At 54.0% G+C, this 12,764-nt stretch overlaps 9 non-coding genes across 9 annotated transcripts; 4 read left to right on the top strand and 5 right to left on the bottom strand.

The window, feature by feature from the left end:
• Positions 1-1,250: 1,250 nt before the first annotated feature.
• Positions 1,251-1,392, bottom strand: LOC138232398 (U4 spliceosomal RNA). The gene has a single exon (XR_011187129.1). It is a non-coding gene; the product is annotated as a U4 spliceosomal RNA (small nuclear RNA).
• A 1,292-nt stretch (positions 1,393-2,684) lies between these two features.
• LOC138232465 (5S ribosomal RNA) lies at positions 2,685-2,803 on the top strand. Its single transcript, XR_011187193.1, has one exon. It is a non-coding gene; the product is annotated as a 5S ribosomal RNA (ribosomal RNA).
• A 636-nt stretch (positions 2,804-3,439) lies between these two features.
• Positions 3,440-3,603, bottom strand: LOC138232486 (U1 spliceosomal RNA). Its single transcript, XR_011187210.1, has one exon. It is a non-coding gene; the product is annotated as a U1 spliceosomal RNA (small nuclear RNA).
• Positions 3,604-5,378: 1,775 nt separating this feature from the next.
• On the top strand, positions 5,379-5,497 carry LOC138232388 (5S ribosomal RNA). Its single transcript, XR_011187119.1, has one exon. It is a non-coding gene; the product is annotated as a 5S ribosomal RNA (ribosomal RNA).
• Positions 5,498-6,133: 636 nt separating this feature from the next.
• Positions 6,134-6,297, bottom strand: LOC138232478 (U1 spliceosomal RNA). The gene has a single exon (XR_011187202.1). It is a non-coding gene; the product is annotated as a U1 spliceosomal RNA (small nuclear RNA).
• A 1,775-nt stretch (positions 6,298-8,072) lies between these two features.
• LOC138232468 (5S ribosomal RNA) lies at positions 8,073-8,191 on the top strand. The gene has a single exon (XR_011187196.1). It is a non-coding gene; the product is annotated as a 5S ribosomal RNA (ribosomal RNA).
• Positions 8,192-8,827: 636 nt separating this feature from the next.
• On the bottom strand, positions 8,828-8,991 carry LOC138232492 (U1 spliceosomal RNA). The gene has a single exon (XR_011187216.1). It is a non-coding gene; the product is annotated as a U1 spliceosomal RNA (small nuclear RNA).
• Positions 8,992-10,798: 1,807 nt separating this feature from the next.
• On the top strand, positions 10,799-10,917 carry LOC138232344 (5S ribosomal RNA). The gene has a single exon (XR_011187076.1). It is a non-coding gene; the product is annotated as a 5S ribosomal RNA (ribosomal RNA).
• Positions 10,918-11,553: 636 nt separating this feature from the next.
• LOC138232323 (U1 spliceosomal RNA) lies at positions 11,554-11,723 on the bottom strand. The gene has a single exon (XR_011187057.1). It is a non-coding gene; the product is annotated as a U1 spliceosomal RNA (small nuclear RNA).
• Between the last annotated feature and the right edge of the window lie 1,041 nt (positions 11,724-12,764).

The raw sequence follows: 12,764 nt of genomic DNA, 5'->3' as shown, positions 1-12,764 counted from the left end.
CATCAATTTTAACCTAGCAACACATTAAAGGCTGCATCTATACAAGTACGATTCTAGAAATGCTCACCAGATTACGTTTTAAGAAGGAACTGCGCCTCAGGTTCCGCCAAGATCTTAACTCGGATGGCAGGATTCAGAGTCCGGAGTGCGGACTGATGGCGCACGGAGAGTCCATATACTGTGGATCCCTCAGTGATCTTCCGCGTATTCAAACCGCCAGCGTGTGACTCCCCTGTCCCCGTGACCTCATTGCTCTGCTCTCTCCTCTGTGCAGCTGAGCCCGACTCACGGTAAAATGGAAAAAAAATATGCCCTCGACGTGAGATTTATTCTGGAGCGAGCCAGTGTTGCGCATAGCTGCCTTCAAAGCAGTTAACCCAGGTTCGATTCCCGGCCAACGCAGTTACGAATGTTTTCAAATGCTGTCATGAGCCTTGGATTGTGACTAGCAAAGCGAAGCCTTTTGAAAGAGCTAAAGCACTGCAAAACGGAATTGAAGGAGAATCTTACAGGGGATTCTGAGCAGTGTCTGCATACATGCAGTCAGATAAAGGTGCTGAAAGCTTGAGCTACTCTCAATGTCATGCTGCCCTTCCCCGGAGTAAATCTGTTACATTGAAAGAATGCTTCTGGCAGGTTCAAAAAGAGACCCTTGTTAATTGGAGAAATCAATGATTTCGAATGAATTCTGTATGCGTAAAAAGACAGCTATACACAGAAAACATGCAGGACACTGCTCATGATGTTTCCCGAGCAGAAACACAGTGCGTTTTTCCAAGCCATTTGACAAAGCCCACCCACTGAAAACTGCAGCAGATCGTGTAAAGACGTTCAACTTTGTAACTACTGCACGCACAGGAAGCAGAATAAATTCCTCTTTTCAAACTGTCAAAGGTTTGCTTTGCGAACGCTGCAGGACATCGCACAATCTCTTTTGAATGGGGACAAACGATTTCTTATGGGGCGCAGTAAGTACAGACGTTTAAAATGCTCCACTCATGCCGACGATGCAGCATGAAGAAGCGCAACCTAACGTTTGACAGACAAAAGCCAGGCGCCGCTACGAGCAATATGAAATCATACTGACAAGCACACGGCGTTTCGCGCTGACACAAAAGTAATCTCGACAGACGCTGTTCTCTGCATAAAGCTGAAAGAGCTAAAGAGCGTTTCTGTTGACACGTAACAAGTTCGTTTCTTTCTACCATGATATCACCGTGACCAAATCTGTCTTTAAACACCTTGCTCAGTCTCTGACGAGACTGTCAAAAATTGCTTTCGCCGATTGTATTGCAAACCGGCAGAAGCGGGGTATTGGGAAAAGTTTTCAACTAGCAATAATCACGCCTCGGCTAACCCTCACAGACTACGATACTGCCACTGCGCAAAGCTGACGGTTGCCAGGCAACCGCGGGGATCCTATGGAAATCGTTATCGATCGTGTCATGGCATGTCGTTGCTATAACGCTTCATATTTGTCGTCTTCTTCTTCTTCTAGCTTGAGGTTTTGAAGAATTTCATGACAGACAAGGGCTCCGTTGGGAACAAAGGGCGTTGTGAGAAAACCGTTGCTTATTTTCAGCAGCAGAAATACAACCCTTTAAATACAAGATGACAGAACAATGACGAAGGGCATGCCGGGAGGAACTCATGCACTACAGAGGAAAGGGGGCGGGCACGTACAGTTCACATTCAAGCCACAAGTACTCCTCTTGGATGTTGCACAAACAAATCCTAACGTCTTGAAAGCATTGCAGCATGTTTGTGTCCCACTTCCCGTGGCTGCGGGACGACTGACACGAACGGACAAACACAATCTGTGGCGTTTAGCGTGACATAGTCTTGCAGGCATCGTGCTGTCTCACTGCAATATTATACCGCTGGAGGAAACAGTCCATCTGGCCATGAAACTCATTTGAACGTCTAGCTACAGCAACTAACAATATCATGATTTATTCAGGATGTGTGGAATCAGCACGTCCCGGAGACAGCTTCCGAAATCGTGAGCATTCTCTGGTGGTAGGGGCGTTCAAGATGGCGCTCAGGTGGGAGGTAAAGTTTAGTGGTTGGGGAGTTTTTTTGAGTTTTTCATGACCTGAATGTTAATTTTTGCTTTTTTTGACTACAGAAAAATAAGGACTTAACACTAGTTGTTTAAACTTCAGTTATAATTGAAAGAAAAAAAAACGATTTTTTTTTAGGTTTAAAAAGTCCGATATGAGTAACACTGGGAAAAGAAAAGAGAGTGCTGGGTCTTCGAAGGAGAACTCTAAGATACCTCAATCGTATATGTATAGCACTACAAAAAAATCGATGGCAACTAAAGGGAAAAGTGAAGCAGCTGCAGGGGCAGCAAGAGGGCGGAGGCGCCGCGCGCCCGGCCGAAGCGTTGGACCGGTGCGCTTTACGTGCTGAAATAAACACGCGACAGCCCCGAAATGTTTCCAGAGTGCTGTGCACTGAAGACTTGCCTGGTGCTCCTCCGTGCAGATTCTTTGTCCTCCTCCAGTGCGGGACGAGCCAACACAAGGGAGCGCATTCGCCAACATCCAGGCACGCAATGCGATTTGGAAAGCAGCTCCTTTCCAAAGAGTTGCACACGAACGATCCTTCAGTCCCGCTCGGGGGGCACGGAACCCCCGCCACACACAGCTTCAAGTAGCGAGTCAGGCGCCAGGACTTTCGCTTACGGCCACACCACCCTGAACACGCCCGGTCTCGTCTGATCTCGGAAGCTAAGCAGCGTCGGGCCTGGTTAGTACTTGGGTGGGAGTCTGCCTGGGAATACCAGGTGCTGTAAGCTTTTGCTCTCCTGGCCAGCAGGGGTCGCCGTTGGTGCCGTAGGCTTTGGGAGGAAAACCTGCAGGATGGAAAGGTGATCTATAGCCTCATCTCTAGAGATGTTTTGTTGCTGTGGCATGTGTGTGACCCATATTCAAAAAAAAAAACCCGTCTGTAAAACGAATATCGAAGCTGCCTCTAAATCTGCAAATGAAGATGAGTCGATAAACCACTCGTTTTTCGTATAACTAGACATATATTCATTTGTTACCGATTTCATTCATTGAGCACGGATACAATAGAGGTACAGCCATTCACTGTTTGACATGTCTGCACTGGTACAGAACCGAGCAATCAGAAAACGGGTGAAACTGTCTTTAGACTCAGCATACAGTACCGAGGCCCCCCATGACCAAATAAAGGCTAACCTCGATAATCAGCCTAAAGAACGCAGACTACAGCAAAACGACTGACTTTGAAAAGGGAATGAACGTCCGGAAGGAGTAGTGGAACTAGCTTGAGATGCTTCTCCGGACCCCTAACTAAAAGCCAGCGAGAACCAGCAGCGGCGTCCACTCCTGTCGAACCGGGATCCTTCCGCAGCCACGCAGCTCGTGGTGTCCTAACCCTCCCGTATCTGATTTTGGACCAAGCACATCAGGGGAGAGCGCGAACGCAGTCCCCCACTACCAGAAATTATGCAGTCGAGATTCCCACATTTGGGGAATTCGCAGGGGTCAGCACAGCCGGAGTGCAATGGCCAAGCCTCGCCCTGGGTGAACCTCCTTCTTGATCAAGGTATCTCCCCTGCCAGGTAAGTATGAGTTAAACAGGCCCCTGCAAGCGGCCCGCACCCACAGCACAAATCGCGCAGCCTAGGCCACCTCCTCGCCCCGCACGCCACCGCCTCCTGCTGGGCCCACTCTTTCACACACTCACACGCCACACTAACACTCAAAAGTGTGGGCAAAACGAGAAAACGAGCGCGCCGTTTCCTACACATCTGCAGTCGCCGTTGCGCATTCGCAGCATGTCCCGGGATGCAATTCGGCCTCATTTGCATAACTCCAGACCGGCAGATCGCCACGCAAGCTCGCGACGTGCGCCTGCCACACACCGAACAAACCTTTTCAGCAATTTCCAAAAAACGGGCCTGCTCGCCTGCCCACAAGGCTCCGTCTCTTACCTGCTCTCCAGAGCCTGCTGCCTTCTTTGCTTTTCTCTCGGCACCGCTGCAGCGCACACAACTCCTGCAGCGGGAGGGGGGGAGAAAGTTCCCACGCTCCGCCGCAGGGAAGGCTCGCTCCGTGCGCACACGTCGTTTCGATGCCAGTCCAACAAGTGCTCCGCATTAGCTGCGTCGGGGCTCCGGCGTGTCGCACCTCACCTCACCTCGCACTGCCCCCTCCTTGAATGTCTGCCGCTGGGCATGCCCCGCTCTCCTCCGCCTTATCTTATCGCGTGTGAGCACCGACAATGGCCACAATGCCGGGGAATGGCACCTGTAAAGTGTTAATTGGGGCACAGGAACAGCCCGTCTCGTCTCGGGGGGGCCGGCTTCAGAGACAATACAGCAAACACAGCGGGGCGGGGGAAGAAGACGACACCACACATGCGGGTACATTCAGCTCCGGCGGGAACGAGACATTTGTCGGTGTTTTCAAGTGCCGAGAGCCGAGCAATCCTTCACTTGTATCGTTTCTCCCCGGTGACTAGATCTGGCCCTGCGACTCTCGACTGGGCTCACCCCCGGGGCAGCCCAGCAGGTGTGAGCCTGGCCGGCACCCGGATGGGAGATTCCACCCCGGAAAAGCTCCGGTTGCTGCTGCTCCTGCAAGAGGTGTGACTGGGACCAGTAGGGAGCGCTCACCCTGCGGGCTGTGTGGCTCTCTTACGCCCCAGCCTCCTGATGGCGACACTCTGCTGCACAAACAGAGGTCAAACCGAGGTCCCGACCCTCCTTGGCCATTAGGAAACCCCAGGGCGTCTCTCAAAAAGAGACGCCGGGGGTGTCCCTCTGGTGTTAGTGCTCCCCTTTACCCATCAGTCGGGGTCTCCTCCTAATCCCCGTCTCACCTGTAACAATCAATGACGAGGCCCCCCTGTCCGTGAGATTTAGTACTCGCGCAAGAGACCGGGGGCAGAGCGCGAACGCGGTCCCCCGCCCCCCACAAAGTGCGCGCTCCGGGTCCTGCAACACAGCGGAAGGGCAGCGAGAAGGAGCCTCTTGCTCTGACGCCGCAAGGCCACAAGAGGGCGGAGGCGCCGCGCGCCCGGCCGACGTGTTGGACCGGTGCGCTTTACGTGCTGAAATAAACACGCGAAAGCCCCGAAATGTTTCCAGAGTGCTGTGCACTGGAGGTTTTTGTCTGGTGAAGACTTGCCTGGTGCTCCTCCGTGCAGATTGTTTGTCCTCCTCCAGTGCGGGACGAGCCAACACAAGGGAGCGCATTCGCCAACATCCAGGCACGCAATGCGATTTGGAAAGCAGCTCCTTTCCAAAGAGTTGCACACGAACGATCCTTCAGTCCCGCTCGGGGGGCACGGAAGCCCCGCCACACACAGCTTCAAGTAGCGAGTCAGGCGCTGGGGCTTTCGCTTGCGGCCACACCACCCTGAACACGCCCGATCTCGTCTGATCTCGGAAGCTAAGCAGCGTCGGGCCTGGTTAGTACTTGGATGGGAGACTGCCTGGGAATACCAGGTGCTGTAAGCTTTTGCTCTCCCGGCCAGCAGGGGTCGCCGTTGGTGCCGTAGGCTTTGGGAGGAAAACCTGCAGGATGGAAAGGTGATCTATAGCCTCATCTCTAGAGATGTTTTGTTGCTGTGGCATGTGTGTGACCCATATTCAAAAAAAAAAACCCGTCTGTAAAACGAATATCGAAGCTGCCTCTAAATCTGCAAATGAAGATGAGTCGATAAACCACTCGTTTTTCGTATAACTAGACATATATTCATTTGTTACCGATTTCATTCATTGAGCATGGATACAGTAGAGGTACAGCCATTCACTGTTTGACATGTCTGCACTGGTACAGAACCGAGCAATCAGAAAACGGGTGAAACTGTCTTTAGACTCAGCATACAGTACCGAGGCCCCCCATGACCAAATAAAGGCTAACCTCGATAATCAGCCTAAAGAACGCAGACTACAGCAAAACGACTGACTTTGAAAAGGGAATGAACGTCCGGAAGGAGTAGTGGAACTAGCTTGAGATGCTTCTCCGGACCCCTAACTAAAAGCCAGCGAGAACCAGCAGCGGCGTCCACTCCTGTCGAACCGGGATCCTTCCGCAGCCACGCAGCTCGTGGTGTCCTAACCCTCCCGTATCTGATTTTGGACCAAGCACATCAGGGGAGAGCGCGAACGCAGTCCCCCACTACCAGAAATTATGCAGTCGAGATTCCCACATTTGGGGAATTCGCAGGGGTCAGCACAGCCGAAGTGCAATGGCCGAGCCTCGCCCTGGGTGAACCTCCTTCTTGATCAAGGTATCTCCCCTGCCAGGTAAGTATGAGTTAAACAGGCCCCTGCAAGCGGCCCGCACCCACAGCACAAATCGCGCAGCCTAGGCCACCTCCTCGCCCCGCACGCCACCGCCTCCTGCTGGGCCCACTCTTTCACACACTCACACGCCACACTAACACTCAAAAGTGTGGGCAAAACGAGAAAACGAGCGCGCCGTTTCCTACACATCTGCAGTCGCCGTTGCGCATTCGCAGCATGTCCCGGGATGCAATTCGGCCTCATTTGCATAACTCCAGACCGGCAGATCGCCACGCAAGCTCGCGACGTGCGCCTGCCACACACCGAACAAACCTTTTCAGCAATTTCCAAAAAACGGGCCTGCTCGCCTGCCCACAAGGCTCCGTCTCTTACCTGCTCTCCAGAGCCTGCTGCCTTCTGTGCTTTTCTCTCGGCACCGCTGCAGTGCACACAACTCCTGCAGCGGGAGGGGGGGAGAAAGTTCCCGCGCTCCGCCGCAGGGAAGGCTCGCTCCGTGCGCACACGTCCTTTCGATGCCAGTCCAACAAGTGCTCCGCATTAGCTGCGTTGGGGCTCCGGCGTGTCGCACCTCACCTCACCTCGCACTGCCCCCTCCTTGAATGTCTGCCGCTGGGCATGCCCCGCTCTCCTCCGCCTTATCTTATCGCGTGTGAGCACCGACAATGGCCACAATGCCGGGGAATGGCACCTGTAAAGTGTTAATTGGGGCACAGGAACAGCCCGTCTCATCTCGGGGGGGCCGGCTTCAGAGACAATACAGCAAACACAGCGGGGCGGGGGAAGAAGACGACACCACACATGCGGGTACATTCAGCTCCGGCGGGAACGAGACATTTGTCGGTCTTTTCAAGTGCCGAGAGCCGAGCAATCCTTCACTTGTATCGTTTCTCCCCGGTGACTAGATCTGGCCCTGCGACTCTCGACTGGGCTCACCCCCGGGGCAGCCCAGCAGGTGTGAGCCTGGCCGGCACCCGGATAGGAGATTCCACCCCGGAAAAGCTCCGGTTGCTGCTGCTCCTGCAGGAGGTGTGACTGGGACCAGTAGGGAGCGCTCACCCTGCGGGCTGTGTGGCTCTCTTACGCCCCAGCCTCCTGATGGCGACACTCTGCTGCACAAACAGAGGTCAAACCGAGGTCCCGACCCTCCTTGGCCATTAGGAAACCCCAGGGCGCCTCTCAAAAAGAGACGCCGGGGGTGTCCCTCTGGTGTTAGTGCTCCCCTTTACCCATCAGTCGGGGTCTCCTCCTAATCCCCGTCTCACCTGTAACAATCAATGACGAGGCCCCCCTGTCCGTGAGATTTAGTACTCGCGCAAGAGACCGGGGGCAGAGCGCGAACGCCGTCCCCCGCCCCCCACAAAGTGCGCGCTCCGGGTCCTGCAACACAGCGGAAGGGCAGCGAGAAGGAGCCTCTTGCTCTGACGCCGCAAGGCCACAAGAGGGCGGAGGCGCCGCGCGCCCGGCCGACGTGTTGGACCCGTGCGCTTTACGTGCTGAAATAAACACGCGAAAGCCCCGAAATGTTTCCAGAGTGCTGTGCACTGGAGGTTTTTGTCTGGTGAAGACTTGCCTGGTGCTCCTCCGTGCAGATTGTTTGTCCTCCTCCAGTGCGGGACGAGCCAACACAAGGGAGCGCATTCGCCAACATCCAGGCACGCAATGCGATTTGGAAAGCAGCTCCTTTCCAAAGAGTTGCACACGAACGATCCTTCAGTCCCGCTCGGGGGGCACGGAACCCCCGCCACACACAGCTTCAAGTAGCGAGTCAGGCGCCGGGGCTTTCGCTTACGGCTACACCACCCTGAACACGCCCGATCTCGTCTGATCTCGGAAGCTAAGCAGTGTCGGGCCTGGTTAGTACTTGGGTGGGAGACTGCCTGGTAATACCAGGTGCTGTAAGCCTTTGCTCTCCCGGCCAGCAGGGGTCGCCGTTGGTGCCGTAGGCTTTGGGAGGAAAACCTGCAGGATGGAAAGGTGATCTATAGCCTCATCTCTAGAGATGTTTTGTTGCTGTGGCATGTGTGTGACCCATATTCCAAAAAAAAAACCCGTCTGTAAAACGAATATCGAAGCTGCCTCTAAATCTGCAAATGAAGATGAGTCGATAAACCACTCGTTTTTCGTATAACTAGACATATATTCATTTGTTACCGATTTCATTCATTGAGCACGGATACAATAGAGGTACAGCCATTCACTGTTTGACATGTCTGCACTGGTACAGAACCGAGCAATCAGAAAACGGGTGAAACTGTCTTTAGACTCAGCATACAGTACCGAGGCCCCCCATGACCAAATAAAGGCTAACCTCGATAATCAGCCTAAAGAACGCAGACTACAGCAAAATGACTGACTTTGAAAAAGGAATGAACGTCCGGAAGGAGTAGTGGAACTAGCTTGAGATGCTTCTCCGGACCCCTAACTAAAAGCCAGCGAGAACCAGCAGCGGCGTCCACTCCTGTCGAACCGGGATCCTTCCGCAGCCACGCAGCTCGTGGTGTCCTAACCCTCCCGTATCTGATTTTGGTCCAAGCACATCAGGGGAGAGCGCAAACGCAGTCCCCCACTACCAGAAATTATGCAGTCGAGATTCCCACATTTGGGGAATTCGCAGGGGTCAGCACAGCCGGAGTGCAATGGCCGAGCCTCGCTCTGGGTGAACCTCCTTCTTGATCAAGGTATCTCCCCTGCCAGGTAAGTATGAGTTAAACAGGCCCCTGCAAGCGGCCCGCACCCACAGCACAAATCGCGCAGCCTAGACCACCTCCTCGCCCCGCACGCCACCGCCTCCTGCTGGGCCCACTCTTTCACACACTCACACGCCACACTAACACTCAAAAGTGTGGGCAAAACGAGAAAACGAGCGCGCCGTTTCCTACACATCTGCAGTCGCCGTTGCGCATTCGCAGCATGTCCCGGGATGCAATTCGGCCTCATTTGCATAACTCCAGACCGGCAGATCGCCACGCAAGCTCGCGACGTGCGCCTGCCACACACCGAACAAACCTTTTCAGCAATTTCCAAAAAACGGGCCTGCTCGCCTGCCCACAAGGCTCCGTCTCTTACCTGCTCTCCAGAGCCTGCTGCCTTCTGTGCTTTTCTCTCGACACCACTGCAGTGCACACAACTCCTGCAGCGGGAGGGGGGGAGAAAGTTCCCGCGCTCCGCCGCAGATAAGGCTCGCTCCGTGCGCACACGTCCTTTCGATGCCAGTCCAACAAGTGCTCCGCATTAGCTGCGTCGGGGCTCCGGCGTGTCGCACCTCACCTCACCTCGCCCTACCCCCTCCTTGAATGTCTGCCGCTGGGCATGCCCCGCTCTCCTCCGCCTTATCTTATCGCGTGTGAGCACCGACAATGGCCACAATGCCGGGGAATGGCACCTGTAAAGTGTTAATTGGGGCACAGGAACAGCCCGTCTCGTCTCGGGGGGGCCGGCTTCAGAGACAATACAGCAAACACAGCGGGGCGGGGGAAGAAGACGACACCACACATGCGGGTACATTCAGCTCCGGCGGGAACGAGACATTTGTCGGTCTTTTCAAGTGCCGAGAGCCGAGCAATCCTTCACTTGTATCGTTTCTCCCCGGTGACTAGATCTGGCCCTGCGACTCTCGACTGGGCTCACCCCCGGGGCAGCCCAGCAGGTGTGAGCATGGCCGGCACCCGGATAGGAGATTCCACCCCGGAAAAGCTCCGGTTGCTGCTGCTCCTGCAAGAGGTGTGACTGGGACCAGTAGGGAGCGCTCACCCTGCGGGCTGTGTGGCTCTCTTACGCCCCAGCCTCCTGATGGCGACACTCTGCTGCACAAACAGGCGCCGTCCTTCGGGGGAGGCGTCAAACCGAGGTCCCGACCCTCCTTGGCCATTAGGAAACCCCAGGGCGTCTCTCAAAAAGAGACGCCGGGGGTGTCCCTCTGGTGTTAGTGCTCCCCTTTACACATCAGTCGGGGTCTCCTCCTAATCCCCGTCTCACCTGTAACAATCAATGACGAGGCCCCCCTGTCCGTGAGATTTAGTACTCGCGCAAGAGACCGGGGGCAGAGCGCGAACGCGGTCCCCCGCCCCCCACAAAGTGCGCGCTCCGGGTTCCCTCTCGGGGCCCTGCAACACAGCGGAAGGGCAGCGAGAAGGAGCCTCTTGCTCTGACGCCGCAAGGCCACAAGAGGGCGGAGGCGCCGCGCGCCCGGCCGACGTGTTGGACCGGTGCGCTTTACGTGCTGAAATAAACACGCGAAAGCCCCGAAATGTTTCCAGAGTGCTGTGCACTGGAGGTTCTTGTCTCGTGAAGACTTGCCTGGTGCTCCTCTGTGCAGATTGTTTGTCCTCCTCCAGTGCGGGACGAGCCAACACAAGGGAGCGCATTCGCCAACATCCAGGCACGCAATGCGATTTGGAAAGCAGCTCCTTTCCAAAGAGTTGCACACGAACGATCCTTCAGTCCCGCTCGGGGGGCACGGAACCCCCGCCACACACAGCTTCAAGTAACGAGTCAGGCGCCTGGGCTTTCGCTTACGGCCACACCACCCTGAACACGCCCGATCTCGTCTGATCTCGGAAGCTAAGCAGCGTCGGGCCTGGTTAGTACTTGGATGGGAGACTGCCTGGGAATACCAGGTGCTGTAAGCTTTTGCTCTCCCGGCCAGCAGGGGTCGCCGTTGGTGCCGTAGGCTTTGGGAGGAAAACCTGCAGGATGGAAAGGTGATCTATAGCCTCATCTCTAGAGATGTTTTGTTGCTGTGGCATGTGTGTGACCCATATTCCAAAAAAAAAACCCGTCTGTAAAACGAATATCGAAGCTGCCTCTAAATCTGCAAATGAAGATGAGTCGATAAACCACTCGTTTTTCGTATAACTAGACATATATTCATTTGTTACCGATTTCATTCATTGAGCACGGATACAATAGAGGTACAGCCATTCACTGTTTGACATGTCTGCACTGGTACAGAACCGAGCAATCAGAAAACGGGTGAAACTGTCTTTAGACTCAGCATACAGTACCGAGGCCCCCCATGACCAAATAAAGGCTAACCTCGATAATCAGCCTAAAGAACGCAGACTACAGCAAAACGACTGACTTTGAAAAGGGAATGAACGTCCGGAAGGAGTAGTGGAACTAGCTTGAGATGCTTCTCCGGACCCCTAACTAAAAGCCAGCGAGAACCAGCAGCGGCGTCCACTCCTGTCGAACCGGGATCCTTCCGCAGCCACGCAGCTCGTGGTGTCCTAACCTTCCTGTATCTGATTTTGGACCAAGCACATCAGGGGAGAGCGCGAACGCAGTCCCCCACTACCAGAAATTATGCAGTCGAGATTCCCACATTTGGGGAATTCGCAGGGGTCAGCACAGCCGGAGTGCAATGGCCGAGCCTCGCCCTGGGTGAACCGATTTCGATTTTTAAGAACTTTATTTTCTTTTCACAAAAAAATACAGGACATCACAAATCAGAAAGCTTTACATTCATATACATACTTAAAACAGTATATATGATCACATCTCATTACATTTTGACATGGTAACAGTTACATAGCAACAATTTTCTTTTTTTCTGGTGCAAATCACATTCTTTACTTAAACTTGATAATGTTTTTCACAGTTTCTTGAGATATTGACCTATGCTCTCTATTTCCCACAGATTTTCTGCTTCCTCCCTCCCTTCTCTCCACAGATCTCTGAGGTAATAGTTCTCTCGGGTGATGAACAGGGCCAGGCTACCTGCTGCCTTGACTGGGACCTCGATGCCTTTGAACAGCCCCATGTTCCTCACTCTCCACAGGGCGTCTTTCCCACTGTTCACCACGGCTCAGATCCTGTCAAACACGTCAGGAGGAAGTTTGACAGGAGAGATGCCGTATATGACGAAAGCAGCGGTCAGGGTAAATTGGGGCGAGAGAGCCAGCAACCAATCTTCAAACTGTGCCCAGAAGGCCTTAGCAAAAAAGCAGGACCACAGGAGATGGGATACAGTCTCCTCCTCGCCGCAGCCCACCCTAACGCAGCGAGGGCTGGGGGTGAGGCCCCTACGGTACAAGAAAGTTCGTACCGGTAAGCACTGGTGGACGACACTCCAGGCTAAATCTCTGTGAATGTTGCACAGAAACTTAGAGGATGTGTGTTTCCACACCTTCCTTGTTTGGGCTGATGTTAAAATGCCCACATGGGTCTGCCTATTGTTCTGGGGTGCAACGAAATCTTCCAGTTTTTGGACGCTGACATCTCGGAGGGGAATATGGCCAATTGGGTGAGATCTTAGAAAACTTTTAACTGTCCCATAAATTGCAGGGCATGTGTCAGAGAGTGGGACGTCCAGCTTGGGTCTGACACCCCACACTCTGAACACCTCCCTACCTACCCAGAGCCTGGAAAAATAAGTCCAGGTACGCGCTGCAGGTGCTGTTGCAAAGCCTCTCAGCACAGAGGCCAGGAAAATGCACAGCAGCTTCGTAGCAATATCTGGGACAGACTTCCCCCC

The sequence above is a fragment of the Lepisosteus oculatus genome, unplaced genomic scaffold (assembly GCF_040954835.1).
Source record: "Lepisosteus oculatus isolate fLepOcu1 unplaced genomic scaffold, fLepOcu1.hap2 HAP2_SCAFFOLD_63, whole genome shotgun sequence".
Taxonomy (NCBI): Eukaryota; Metazoa; Chordata; class Actinopteri; order Semionotiformes; family Lepisosteidae; genus Lepisosteus; species Lepisosteus oculatus.
This window is presented reverse-complemented; position numbering and strand designations above follow the sequence as displayed.